Here is a 13194-nt window from a genome sequence, read left to right as displayed (position 1 = left end):
TCCATACTTGGTTTCAATTTTTCACAATCAAGTGACTAACATGTCAAACTTATACAGATTTTCCCGTGGGATGCGCTCCCACGACCTTTCGCACCAGGTAGCCAAGTCTGCATATCCATACCACCAACCGTACTAATTCTGTAAAGCAAATCAAGAATCCATAAATCAATACAAAAAGATTCTTACATAGGACACAGTTCTCAAGTGACACTAAAGAAAATGCCAGCTTACTCTGAACATCGGAATTCTTCCCTGCTCATCCGAGATCGTCACATTCTTATCAACACCGAGCCGCAACCTTGATCCTCAACTTCCAATTCCCATGCCGCTCACTGCACCTATCATGTTGCAACGCGAGAGTACGAGAATTCATTATAACCCATGTAGTACTAGTAGAATAAACACTTTATTGGCTAGAACCATTTCACTTAACTTATTTCAGAAGAGCCATTGCAACACGCAGCTGGATTCCCATAACCGCAGAAAATACAAACCTCGAGTTGTGGTCTAAACCGCCATAATTCTTTCGGGATCCATTTACACTTAACAAGGCCATTTGAATTAAATACCTCCCAAATCAATCACATTATGGTGGCTGCCAAGCCCGCACGTACAACCACAAACCACCTGTATAACTAACACGCCGAAGGAACCGATCATTGCCATAATCATGCTGATTCAAACCATTACTAACCGACCCCACTTATTTCAATTTACTCTTGAGTTGCCTTAGAAATAATAATATCTCCATTCGAGAACATAACGAAACTCAACAATACTCCTCCCAAGTGACCCAATTCACGGGACCACATCGTCTCAATACCCATGAATCATCTCATACCCTCCTCATGGGCACAATAGCATCTCAAACTAGTACACCCATTCTGAAAGTCCTTCCGCGAATTCGAAACTGTTTTTCCCATTTTTCCAATACTTCCCCATAGACCCGATGATAACATAGAAAATTCCCCAAGTATTCTTCACACTCTGCTGTAAAATCCCGGTCTTCAACCATATAACGAACCCATTAGAACCACTGTTGAGAGTCACCCACTCTAACTTGGTCCCAAATATAAGCCAAACTCTAGTGCACTGTCAGCACATGAACACTCCCAAAGAAGCAACTGGCTAAATTATTTTCCTTCTACATCACATCTACAAGAAACATAAACTATGATTCTTCCCAAAACCTGCACCTAAGTCGATAAGGCGAAATATAGGACATATTCGTCAAGTTCTTTGCTCGAATTACCCCTGATGTTTTCTTTTTTTAGTCATAAAAAGTCCACCAATGCACCGATAGCCAGAAACCGCACAAGCAGACAATCACGCGATCTAATCGTAGACAGTGGGCTCCCCCACTTAGATTTAAGCTACCATCACTTAATCTAGAACCCACAAAGATTCCTCCTTCTCAATTTACCATGATATCGCACCGTTAACCCGCCAAATGTCTTGAAATCCCTTGTTAAACTTTTCATGAACACTCCGAATTATAAGCCAAAATCGCATATTCAACCTTCTGTCGGGTAGTAAGTAGAACTCTTCGTAGAAACTTCATCAAGATCACACAACCGCTAACTTGCTCACAGGAGATAACCCACCTGTGAAATTCCATGCCAACATCTTCCAACGACGTTGCACTGGGAACAACTACCACACATTCAGTAAACTCTCCTGAGCCCATGCTCGTCCACCGGTTGTACAAGTCTATTCATTCCCCATTGACATCAACTGAAAGTCCGACAATACATTCCAAACTCAAAATCATGTCATATACCATAATGATAATCAAGTTCTTACACCCCTAAACACTCCAAGCCAACTTCCTTCTGTCATATTCAACCTTCATCAGCACAATAGCATCCATTCCAAATAAAATCCGTCTAGTTGTTGTCCACCATGATCCCCAAATCGCTCTAAACTTTTCTCAAGGCATATGGCTATCCTACCACAGAATCCATATGCTACTCTGCCACTCCCACTTCGGTTAAACCATCTCCTTTAAGCAACTTCTCAATATCTACTTTTCATATTTGACATGCTAGGAATTCAACCACCGCGAGACACTTCCCACCATATCCTTACTCATCCTTCGCTGCCCAAATGCTGCTTAAATCAAAACCCATCTCTGTAGCATCTGAACTAATAAATTGCTACCAACTCTAAGCCTCCTCGAAGATCATCTTTCTCGAGCCATCAGCATTAGAAACACCGATTTGATTCTGAAACCATTACATACTGCCATCTCTGACAACCACTTCTCAGGCACCATTTCACAATACCCTGCCCCGAAGGCAAATCAAAGAAGACCATAACATCGGCGAGCCATAATGCGTTCCAACAAGGATGACGACACCACATCGCAATTGAGGATTCCACCACGCTCGAGAATATCAAGTCTCATTACTCCATCAACCAAAGCCTAAACATCTATAGTCTGATTGCCTCTCCTCCGTTGGAATTAGATGTCGAACCTTTAAACAATAAACTGAGAAATCCTCCTTTCGAGTCATTCACTGCCTCGACACATAAACAAGAACCCTACCATTACACCAACACTATGGGATAACAATGCATGAATATCGTAATAATCTATGCATAGCCTCGAAACCATAGAAAATACAGATACTGAACTGAAATGACCGAACACCCTTCCACAAGGTGACGATAATACCCTGCCCGAATACGCAGGGAAAACATCATGCACCACGTCTGCAGTACCACCACAACTACTCGATGCCCAATTAATAACAAGCACCTCACGTCGCATAAGATTGAGTAGGAAGGAAATAAAGGCATAAGCCTCCATAAAATCAGATCACACGATGAGGAATCAAGAAGGGAAGTGCTCCTAACATCCCTGTAGCCTCTCAAAGATAAGTACAGATGTCCCCATACTGATCCGTAAGACTTTACTGGACTTGCTCATGACTCGTGAGACCTAAGTGAACCTAACACTCTGATACCAAGCTGTCACAAACCAAAATCCACTATAGGTTGTGATGGCGCCTAACGCCGCTGTCAGGCAAGCCAACGGTGATTAATCAACTTAGTTACTCATTTTACTATTTTCGAAACCATGAATCCCGTTGAATAAGTAGTGTAAAATCTAGTACTCGTAGAAAACCTGTGATTTTATTTTCTAATTTCCGTATAAGGTATAAGTTACAAGGTGAAATTATGATAATTACGCGAACTACAATAATGAACACCCAGTAGGTACCCCCCAAAACCCGGTGTCATATGTGCATGAGCATTTGCTAAGGAGTACAATAATAATACAACATCTGTCTAGAATGTAATAAGACATGATAAAATAAATAGTACGATGGAGACTCTGTGGACTGCGATGCGTAGCCTGGAATATAGCTCACATGAAGTCTCCTCAATAGCCGCGCCTATGCGCCAAGATGATCATCAAATGAACCTGTCAGATCCTGCACATTTGGTGCAGAAGTGCAGCATGAGTACGTAAATCAACGCGTAAACAGTAAGTATCTAGCCTAACCCCGGAGAAGTAGTGATGAGGGGTCGACATCGACACTTACTAGTGGTCTAATAAATTAATATAGTAAATCATAAACAGATAAGAGTACAACAATAGTAGTGAGGTAAATCTATAATTAATACAATCTTCCAATATTTCTTTTAACAATATCAATTTCTCAATCTCGTATTCTATCTCAACAGCTTGGAATTATCAAGTGCCAATGACAAATGGATAAGAATTTCTGTATAAAATACAAGGCATCAATGGAAGGAAAATCTCGCAAATATTCGGACTGCTAGCAATATAACGCACAATTATGCTGAGGTCGTACGGCTAGATTTAAGAAAGAATATGATACTGCCGAGGCGATCGGCCCGATCCCATCATAATGTGTACATTGCCAAGGATTGAGCGGAACGAACTATAGATGCATCTATTATACTGCCGAGGCGAACGGCCCGCTCCCATGAGAGTGTGGTACATAATCATGCTGAGACATTCGGCCCGCTCCACAAGAAAGGAAAAGAAATTATCGAATTACGAGACACGAGCTCACGATAAAGTATATGAACACAAGGTAAGTATAACCTTTACTGTTTCTCAAATAACTTGCCAACAACTCAAGATAATAAGGCTCGGCCTAATATATATGTATATACTTCTAAATCAAGTTCAATTATACTCCCTCCATTCACTTTTACATGTCCACTATACTAAAAATATATTTTCACTTTTACTTTTCCACATTACTAAATCAAGAGAAAGACAATTTTTTTTTTTTTTTACTCTTATCATTAATTACTCATTTTCAAACTTATTTTTCAAGACTTTTTGAAAGCCTATCATTATTAGGGGTTGTGTGGTAAAATACATACTATATTTATTATTTCTTAAGTGGCGTGAAAATTTCAAAGTGGACAAGTAAAAGTGAACGGAGGGAGTAATTTCAATTAATTAAGCAAGCAGGATGAGTTCAAACATTTCAGACATTACATGGTAAAGTCCTAAGTCTACCCGGACTTAAGCATGCTTTAACTACGTACGGACTCTTGCCACCTCGTGCGTACGTAGCACCCACAACTAATAATGCATAACAATTACATCACCTGGGGGTAGTTTCCCTCTAGCAAAGATAGACAGGAGACTTACCTCGCTCCGAAGTTTCATAACCGGCTCCAACGCCTCTATAACTCTTTAATTCAAAGTCAAACAATCCAAAACTAGTCAAGCAATGTGCAAACCTATAAAAATATACTCCAATACTTGTAATAAATCAATTTATAACAAGTCTCAACTCCGCTTGAAAAGTCAATAAAGTCAAACCCTAGGGCTCACGTGCTCAGATTCCAAATATTCTTGAAGATTAACATTACCCATAACACCACGAACTCAATTATATAATTTATGCATAATTCTATGTCCAATTTCATGGTCAAAATCCGAAAATACCAAACTCTAGGTTTTCTACCAAAATTCCACAATTTCTATTAATTTCCATAAATTTCCATGTTAAAATCCATATGTAATCCAAGTATTTAACTTGTAATAGGTGGGAATCACTTACCTCGTGTTGCTTGATGAAAATCCCCTCAAAATAGCTCCCCAAATTCGGCCAACCCAAATGAAAAATGATAGAAGGAGAGCCAAATCCCGTTCTTAAAACAATTTTGCCCAGCGATATTTTCGCACCTCCGGAACAGTAGCTGCACCAGCGGCGTCGCTTGTGTGACCAAAACTCCGCTTCTGCAGAGAAGCACTGGAGCCCACCCCTTCGCACCTGCGGAAGCTGCCCCGCTCCTGCGACATCGTGGGTGCGACAAGCTCCCTCGTTTCTGCGCTCCAAGAAGCCGCATCTGCGCCATCGCAGGTGCGTTCCAAACGTTGCTTCTGTGAACCTTCCCCATGCACCCCTCTTTCGTTGCGTTGAGAAGTCCGCTTCAGCGGTTCCATAGCTGCACCAAAATTTCTGCAGGTGCGGTCGCACCAGCAGTAGGCCAAAACTAGCATTTCAAATTTTGATCCGATTTCAATCTGTTTCAAGCCCGAGGCCCCCGGGACCCCATCCAAATATACCAATGCATCCCAAAACATAACACGAACCTGATCAAGGCCTCAAATCATACCAAACAATATCAAAATTACGAATCGACAATTGAAACCTTTCCTTAAACCTTCAAACATTCAAACTACGACGAATGCGTCTGATTCCTACTTAAACATTCCGGAATGACGCCAAACTTTATGTGCAAGTCACACATCATGACACAAACCTATTCCAAGGCTCGAAATCTCAAACGGACATCGATAACACCAAAGTCCACCTCAAACCAAACTTAGGAAATTCTAAAACCTTCAAAATGCCAACCTTCCACAATAAGCGCTGAAATGCTCCCGGGTGACCCGATACTCAACTCGAACATACGACCTAGTCCAAAATCATCATACAAATCTATTTTAACCTTCAAATCCATATTTTGAGGTCGTTTACTCAAAAGTCAATCCTTAGTCAATTCTTCTAACTTAAAACTTCCAAATTTATAATTTTCTCTCCAAATCAAATCCGAACTTCCCGAAATTTTATTCCGACCACACGTACAAGTCATAATACCTGAAGTGAAGCTACTCAAGACCTCAAACCGCCGAACGATGCGCTAGAGCTTAAAACAACCAATCGGGTCTTTACATAAAAAAATTCAATCTTTGATACAATCCCAAAAAAGAAGAGATGATAATACTCTATTCGATACTCAATCAGATAACAAGACTTTATTCTTTTCCAAAGGCTTATATTGATTATAAAAAAAATTATTACAGTTTCTGTAACAGTTGCCTCTGACCGCCCTCAATCACTAATTAAAAATTTGAAAGAAGTTTTTAAAATTATAATTGATAAACACCTTTCTTAAGGTCAACCATGGCGCAAGAGAGATTGAATGAATTATCTATATTATTAATTGAAAAGGAATTATTAGAAAAGGTTGATTATAAAATAATTATTCATAGTTTTGTATCTCAAAAAGTTAGAAAATAAAATATCAAATAAATAATATATCTGGATGTTTTTAAGAAAAAAGTTAAAGGCCTCTTATGGAAAGTTTGGCTTTAGGCCCCCAATAGTATTTAGCCGCCCCTGCCATTATGTTTTTGCTAACAAAGGATTATTTGCTTCTTATGCTCCCGCAAAACCCGACAATACTATCTTTGTAGGAAATTTCATAACTGCCAATATTGAAGGAGATGGGAAGAAATCTTTAAAGGTGACTTTGGTCAAATTTATGACCTAAAATAATGTTCTCTGTGTCTTGAAATTCGCAGGAACTTTATTTCTACCATATTTCATATCAAGAATAAATTTAAGTACATGTTGATTTCTGATAAGATTGCAATAAGTAGGAAAAGTTTATTTTAGTGAGAGACTTTTCAAGCTGAATGTAATAGCTATTGAAATGAATAAATTTGAAGCTTCTTCTTACTTACTTGAGTCAAATAATTTATGGCATGCACGTTTAGGTTATGTCAACTTCAAAACTATGTGAAAAATAATTAACTTAGAAGTATTGCCTAAGTTTGAACACCAATAACAATAAACTCAGTAAAATCCTACAAGTGGAGTCTAGGAGGGCATTGTCTACGCGAATCTTACTCATACCTTGTGAAGGTAGAGAGGATGTTTCTGATAGACTCTAAGCTCATGTTGAATGTAACGAATCATAATGTCGAATACGTTTGGAATCCAAGTATATTAAACATCCTTATAAGTCAGTTGAAAGAAATTTAAATCTTTTAGACTTAATTCATGCAGAAGTTCACATTATGAAGTCAATACCATCTTGCGGTAAAGAAATATATCGTAACTTTTATTAAAGACAACACTAAATATTTCTATATTTACTTACTGAGTAATAAATATGAAGCAATTGATGCATTCAAACAATACAAAAATAGAATTAAAACACAACTAAACAATGTAATAAAATAAAAGAAGCGATATGGGTGACAAATATGAATCTTCTTTTGAAGAAATATGTTTGAAAAATGGGCATTATTCGCTAAACAACTATTCCTTACTTGCCACAAAATAATATAATTGTGGGAAAAAATAGAACATTAAAGGAGATGATGAATGCCTTGTTGATAAGTTCTGATTTACCAAAACTTGTGAGGGGAAGCTATTCTTATAGTGTAACAACCCGGCCGGTTATTTTGAGTGTTGTAGTCCTGATCCCCTATTTATTGCCTCCTCTATATTTGTATTATGGTTATGTTACTTGCCGGGGTGCTTTAGTTTTGGTTTCGAGTGAGTTTCAGAGTGTAATGGGATACATAGTCCCTAAGTTGGAGCTTTAAGTTGAAAGAGTTGACCATAGTTTGACTTTTATATAGATAACTCTGGAATGGCATTTTGACAGTTGAAATAGCTCTGTATGGTGATTTTGGACTTAGGAGCGTTTCCGGATATTGATTTGGAGGTCCGTAGGTCGTTTCGTCTTGAATTGACGAAAGTTAGAAAGTTGAAATTTTGGAAGGTTGGAAAGTTTGACCGGGAGTTGACTTTATTGATATCGGGGTGGGATTCCTATTCCGGAAGTTGGAATAGGTCTGTCATATCATTTATAACTTGTGTGTAAAATTTGAAGTCAATCGGAGTTGTTTTGGTATGAATCAGCATTAGTTTTGGAATTCAGAAGTTCATAGTTTCAATAGGCTTGAATTGAGTTGTGATTCGTAGAATCGATGTTGGTTGATGTGACTTTTGGCCTCGAGTAGGTCCGTTATGTGTTTTGGAACCTTTTGGTATCCAGATGGGGTCCTGGGGGCCCGTCTGTGATTCGGATTGAATTCGGAACAATTTTGGACTTAGCCTCTTTGCTCAAGTTCTAGCCTTCTGGTGTCATCGCACTTGTGGAGGGATTGGCCGCAGGTGCAGACTCGCGGGTGCGAGTGGTGAAGCACAAAAGCGAAATGAGGCAGCCCAGGTCTGGACTCGCAGGTGCGAATACCTGGGCGTAGGTACGTCTCCGCAAGTGCGGACCTTGCCTTCGTAGAAGCGAGATGTGGGGAGCAGCCTTGGGAAGGACCGCATGTGCTGTTGTGTTCTCCACAGAAGAGGGCTCGTAGGTGCGAGCAACTGTTTGCAGAAGTGGAACCTTAGGATTTAAGTTGGTATCGCACCTGCGATGGATTTTCCGTAGGTGCGGCGTCGCAGATGCGACTGAGTGCCCATAAAAGCAAAATCGTTGGGCAAAAATAGGGATTTTTCGAGGGTTTGATCTCATTTTTAATTTTGGACCTACAGAACTCGGTTTGTGGCAATTTTTCGAGAGTTTTTCAAGGAAATTATTGGGGTAAGAAGTTCTAACTCGGATTTGGCTATATTACACGAATCTATTGTTGTTTTCATCATTTAATTAGTGATTTGAGTTGGAAATTTGGGAAACAATTGTGAAAACTTCTTAGACTAAATTTTGGGGATTTGAAAGGTGATTTGAGGTCGGATTTGAACAATTCTTGTATGGTTGGACTCGTTATCGAATGGGTGTTCGAATTTTATAATTTTGATCGGGTTCCGAGATACGGGCCCGGGTTGACATTTTGAGTTGACATTTTTGTTTCTTGGTAAAGATTATAACTTTATTGTTCAAAATAGTTTCCTATAGTTTATATTTATGATATGAAGTTGTTTTGTCTAGATTCGATTCGTTCGGAGTTGGATAATCGAGGGAAAGGCTTATTAGTGGATTGAGTTAGCGTGTTTTGAGGTAAGTGTCTTGCCTAACTTTGTGTGGAGGAATTACCCCTTAGGATTGGTGTTGTTTTTGATAATTTTGATGTGTGAAAGCCGTGTACGCAAGGTGACGAGTGTGTACACGGGATAAATATGAAACTTTATCGGTTTTATCTATATATATATTCCTTTCATGCTTTAATTGAGCTACCTTAACATGTTATAATCACCATTTCTAGTCTATCTTTACATGCTCGACTTGTCTTATCTCTTACTTGTTAATTTCTTTTACATGTTTAGTTGAAGTATTGTTTCCTCTATTCCTTATTCATTATTTAACCGTTGAGTTCCTTACTTGAAGTTGTTATTTTTTGAATATCTTGTTGTTGAAATGGGTATTGAGTTATAAAGGCTGTGATTTACATTGAGGCAAAGTTGTAAAGTTGTGAAATACTATTCTTGTTGAGTTATTCACTTCCGGTTGTTATTGTAAGCCTCTTGTGCATATTGTGGTTGAGCCATGGGCTATTTGTTGTGAAAACACCATTGTTGTTGGTTTCTTGGCAAGTTGTGATATTGGGCACTTGAGGTGCGATTTGTGATACGTTGTGATATTGATACGCATGTCGTGATATAAGGTTTTGGGGTTGAAACACATGTAGTGAGATAAGGTAGGCTTGATACACGTGTTGCTAGTAGGGGAACTACTTGAAGCCACGCATTGTGATAAGTTGGGCTAAAACACGGGAAGCTATTTCGGGAAAACTGATATTCAAAACTAAATGCAAGGCTCCCTCGATGATATAAGGAAAGATTGTGAATTATTTTTTGTGATTTAAGACTTTGAGGCGGTACCTCGGTAGTGACTCTTGTTGGCATAACATTGTGTTTTGATTTCTTTGTTTTCCTTGGCATAACATTCCTTGTTTCTTCCATGATGCATTATTTGCCTTAGTTCAGTGTAGCCAATCGTGATATATTTCTTACTTGTTTCATTTCCATCGTTATTATTATTACACTGATAATTATTTGTTCAGTTTCTTATTTATTCCAGTATGGCCTTGACCTGACCTCGTCACTACTCTACCGAGGTTAGGCTTGGCACTTACTGAGTACCGTTGTGATGTACTCATGCTACTCTTCTGCACATATTTTTGTGAGATCCAGGTACCTCCTACCAGTCCAGGCATTAGTGAGACGAGCTCAACTTCAGAAACTTCAAGATATACCTACCGATGTCCGCAGGCCTCGGAGTCCCCCTCTATCTAGTTTACTTTGTTTCCTTTCCCTTTTTAGACACATTGTTGTATAGGGATAATCAATACTTATTCGTAGAGCTTGTGACTTGTTATCACCAGGGTTTTGTGAAAGTTGTATATCCTAAGTTGCGGAGTTTTCTTTATTATAGTTGTTGAGTATTTGAGGATTTATTTGTTATTTCAGTTATATTCCGCATGTATGCTAGGCTTACCTAGTCTTTAAGACTAGGTACCATCACGACATCCTACAAAGGGAAATTTGGGTTGTGACATATAGCTAACCGAATACTCAATTGAGTTTCCCATAGCAAAACACGATTTATTCCATATAAGAAATAAAAAGAAGAAAGCCTAACTTGAAATATTTTAGAGGTGGAGGTATTTGGCTTAAGTGCAAGTTCCTAAACTCAAAAGGGTAAAAATAGGACCAGAATATATTGAATGTGTCTTCATAGGATATGCAAGCAATAATAAGGCATATTATTTTCCGGTTCATTTAAAAAATCGACATTCATATTAATATGGTGATAGAATTAGATAATGCTAAATTCCTTAAAAATATATATATTCATTTAAAAACAATATGAGCCGTATAGTGAAATATCTAAGCAACCTCGGGAAGAAACAGAAAAAAATACACCTAATATGGAGAATCGAGGACCTAGTAAACTATAAGGCATGAGGTGCATTTTGAAAGCAGTGATGAATACTGGGACGCACCTAGGTGGATGCCTGTAGCTTCAGGCAAGTTTTCAGTAACTAGTGCATGGCAAATTTTAAGGCAAAGGGCTCCTGCAAATTTTGAATATAAGATGTTGTGGACTAAAGGGTCTGCCTTTCAAAATCTCTTTCTCTCTATGGAGATTATGGAAAGGCAAGATAACTACTGATGATTTGTGGAGAAGAAATGGATACTTGATTGTGTCTAAGTGCTGGTGTTGCTTGCAACCACAAGAAGACACCTTTCAGCATCTATTCCTAACAAGTATTACTGAAGCTAGGGTGTGGAAGACTTTTCTTCAAGCAGCAGGTATAGTAGTGAACTTGGTGCAAGTTCATCAGGTTGTAAAATCATGGTGGAATGCTCAGTGCTGCCCCAAACTCAAGCCATTTTTTCATGCAGCACCAACAATGATCACATGGGAACTTTGGAAGAGGAGGAACATAATGAAGAGTGGAGGTGCAATGTCTTGTAATAGGGTGATTTATAAGGTGAACAAGACTCTACACTAACTAGCAAAGGTGAGGTATCCTTGGATGCCAAACATTCCTCTATTGTGGCCAGACATGATCAGGTTCTTTGAAGGATATAAACCATATGTTGTGACCAAAAGAGTAGTCTGGCTGACTCCTTATGATGGTTGGTTCAAGTGTAATACAGATGGTGCCTCTAGAGGTAATCCTGGACCTACTTCCTATGGCTTTTGTGTGAGATATTGTGGTGGAGAGTTGGTATATGCTAAGGTAGTGGAGATAGGGAAGACAACAAATATTGTGGTAGAAGCAAAAGCAATTGTTGAAGAATTGGCTTATTGTGTTGAACATCAGCTTCATCCTCTCATCATTGAGACTGACTCCTTGGTGATAAAGAGGATCATTGAAGGTGAATGGGAGCCACACTGGTGTATAAGGACTGAAGAGAAGAAGATAAAAGGAATGACGGACTATTTCAATGTCATCTTTCAACATGTGCTAAGGGAGCGCAACACAGTGGAAGATTATTTAGCTAACCTTGTGTTTTCTTTTGCATGTACAATATCTTTTCAGTCATTCTCCGAATTTCCAAGTGCAGGGAGGAGATTAATCAACTTATATAAGACAAAAATCCCTAATCTTAGGGTTAGGGTTGCAAAGAGGAAGGCACCTGACTAATGCTTGCATCCAGTATTGCATTGCCTAAGCTTGCCTCCAGTTCCTTTGTTTTCGATTTCTGTTTGTTTTTAGATGACATGTCTGTGGTATTAGCATGTTATCATGCTCACTCTGGGGTTGTTTGACAGCATACAGAACTGTTGGGGCAAGCAGGCAACTCATAGTGTTAAACACAAGCTTACAAGGTGATATCAATTCTCTATTTAGGGTCTGGCATTGTTTCTGGTATTCATTTGATCATGTTGCTGGATACTTGTTTGTTGTATATGGACTGGTATTCAGCATTGGTATATATGTTACAAAAATACAAAGATTGCTTGGAGGTTTTGAAAATCTAGTTAGGTGTATAGTGTTGTTCCATCTGTAGTGGTATTAACATGGTTTCATGTTTATTCTGGCGATAGGATAATATTGTACGACCTACAAATACAAAGCAGGCAGATGTTGATTCATAGAAAGGTATATCCTATAGTTTCTGAGATTGGCATGAGATGGAGCTCAAGGATGAAGATTGCAAGCTGTACAAACAGAAGTTTTTGGCAGTTCTGTATAGCTACTTTGCAGTGGTGTGATTGTTTGGAGTCCAATTGTCATGACCCAAACTCTTTCCATATAACGTCGTGACGATACCTAGTCTCTACGACTAGCTAAGCCTAACAATTGTGGAAAATAACAAAACAAAGTAAAACTTGGCAACTAACAGCAACAGATAACTAAATAACTAGTAAAAATGTCGCTTGACATGTACAATAACCAACACTCTAGTAATACACAGTATTCCCAAAACCCGAAACATCATAAGTCACAAGCTACAGAAGGAAAACTAGTGTCTCTATACACCAGAG

This window comes from Nicotiana tabacum, chromosome 14 (assembly GCF_000715075.1).
Source record: "Nicotiana tabacum cultivar K326 chromosome 14, ASM71507v2, whole genome shotgun sequence".
Lineage (NCBI taxonomy): Eukaryota > Viridiplantae > Streptophyta > Magnoliopsida > Solanales > Solanaceae > Nicotiana > Nicotiana tabacum.
The sequence above is the reverse complement of the archived record's forward strand: the minus strand, read 5'-3'. Positions refer to the sequence as shown.